Below are 2,649 nucleotides of genomic sequence, written 5' to 3' on the forward strand. Positions count from 1 at the left end.
ACCCCAGGTAAGGCTGCTGGGGCCAGCACAGTTGCTGGCCCCAGCCTCCCCTACCCCACCTGGGGTAACCTGCCGCTCTCCAGAGGGCACGTAGCACAGGCACTCCCTGGGGACAAGTAGCCATGGCACAAGGTGTGCTACTGCTACTTGTCCCCGGAGAAACAAACGTCCATGCTCATGTGGACATGGCTGTAGTGCACATCCAGGGTAACTCTGCTTACCGGTTTTTTGACTAGGTTTTGCTGGGAATCAAGATTTCTGGTTTGTGGGTGGAAAAAAGAGGATTTATGACTTGCTTTTGTTGCACAGGAAGATGAAAACGAGATGCTGTATTTTCTCACCTATAACATGCCCTGGAATGTAATATGCATTTTGTTTTTGAAAGGCAGAATGAAGGAAGAAAACCCGTTTCCTTGTAGCAAGTAACAGTAGCAGCAGCCAGGGAACCGAGCCTGCTCGTTGTTCTTCTCCCAGCGGATGGCTGCAGAGTTTAATTTTGGTGTCACTTAGTAAGCAGCAGACCCTGCCCTCATCGTAAATGCCCACATATAATGCACTTTCCAAATTCCATTATCTGGCTTTTGGGGAAAAGGTGAGTGCTGTAGGTGAGACATATGGTATTTGGAAGGCTTTTATGGAGTAAAAAAAAAAAAAGCATGATATAGAAACACCCTGGATGTTTGGATATGCATCTAGCTGGGGTCATCTAGACCCAGCGCTCTTTCCTGCCTATGCAGGGGATCGGACTCGATGATCTATTGAGGTCCCTTCCGACCCTAACATCTATGAATCTGTGAATCTATGAATACCCCACTGTCCCCACCCACAAGCACATGTATAAGCAGCCTAAGGTGCCTGGCTGCACAGTTTTCTGCTTTATGTTAGTAAAAGTAATTACTTAATGTGGTGAGTAAACCTATGGAGCAAAGAAGTTATCAGAATTATTTACACACCAAACAACTTGTGACTGGTAAATCTAATTATGCCAAAGAATAGGACCGTAGTAACCTGGTGACTGAGACTTTCTAACGGGTAGAGAGGCATGTGAGTTTGAATCTTGCTAGGCAGCAGAGGCAAGTGAACCCAGCTCTTTGCCACCCTGGGTGAATCTTCTAAATACTGAGCTGTTAAATGAAAAGAAGGGCCCTTGGATCCTTCTGCCAGCACTATACCTAGAATCCTGGCATCCCTGGGTGAACTTTTAGTATGAGACCCCACTTTGCCAGAGATAATGATAATAATAATTAGCCTTGGGCAACCGCCTGATTCACCCATGCCTGAGCCCAAGTCTGCCTCCTGCTTTGACCAGGCTTTGAAAGGAGGGAAGATACATGCTTAGGTTTGGAAAGAAAAGAATTGGGTAACTCACCTTGGAAAAGGAATCCCTATAAGAGGGAGACATCTCTCTTTAGGCTGAGAAAAGAGAGAGGCAGGATTTAAATCTCAACCCTCTTTGTAACATTTCCTATTGGTTAGTTTAGGTGTCTAACTCTTTCCAGTTGTATAAAAGCCTATATGCCTCACTCCAGGCTGTAGCTTTTATTACAGTACCAGAAAGTCAAGCATCACAATGCTCAGCACTATGACACCAATGTCCTTTTGTAGATTTGGTTCTTTAAGTCTCATTGAGTTCTCAGAACAGAGCTCAGTACTGGGTGTGTTGCAGAAATAGGTGCTTAAGAAGTCTAATGCTAAACACATGGATACAAACCTTGTTTTCATTTGGGAGGAGAATTCTGTACTAAAATCTCAATCTTGCAAGTTATTAAACAGTTCAGCTTTCTTGGATTTGAGAGCTGGGTATATCTGACTGAAATCTGTGTCACTGATTTTTGTTAAAACTATAAGCAATGATGCACCTCATTTGCCCACACAGTGATTGCCCATTTTTAGCTCTAAGACTGAATATAGAATTTCTAAGATTGAAGTTACTGTCCATTACAGCATTAAATACGAGAGTTTGAAAGGGAATCAAAATAAGAAATTATTTTTTCTCTAGTCCTCGAGCACCCTATTCAGGTTAAGGGTCAAGGTAACCATGATATTAACTCCTGTCACACAGCAGGGGTCAATATCTATTGATATTAATGGCGACTAGTACAAACTGTTACTAATGCTTCAATTCAGAAGGGAAGTCAGAGGTGTAACTGGGCAGTACCGCACACTGGGCAGTGCGGTGTCACCTGCACCCTACAGTCACTCTGGCTCTGACAGCAAGAAGGGCAGAATAGCTGTGGTGGTGCAGGCGCAGTGGTTGGAGGTTCCTTGCTGCTGCGAGAGTTGTCACTTTTTTTTTTTTTTTTTTTGCTGCTAAAACATGTCAAGTGGCCAAAAAAAAAAAGTATTTTTCAGTAGTAAAAGAAGGAGGTGGCATATTCCCCAGCACACAACCCCACAGCTGCTCATGCAACACATGTCCCAGTGCTTCTCTGCCCTCCCTGCTACCAGAGCTGGAACTGGAGATGCTGCAGGGAAGGTGCAGGGGTGGGACAAGGGGTGAGGTGTCACCCCCCAGTTCCATTTCAGTGTCCCCCCCCCCTCCTTAGGCAGTGCCCAAGGCTTGAGCCCTACTCACCCACTCATCATTATGCTCCTGAGGAAAGTAGTCAAGAATATAGGCAAGCCTGGGAAAGACTGAGAAAACAGGAG

This window comes from Alligator sinensis, unplaced genomic scaffold, assembly GCF_000455745.1.
Source record: "Alligator sinensis unplaced genomic scaffold, ASM45574v1 scaffold851_1, whole genome shotgun sequence".
Taxonomy (NCBI): Eukaryota; Metazoa; Chordata; order Crocodylia; family Alligatoridae; genus Alligator; species Alligator sinensis.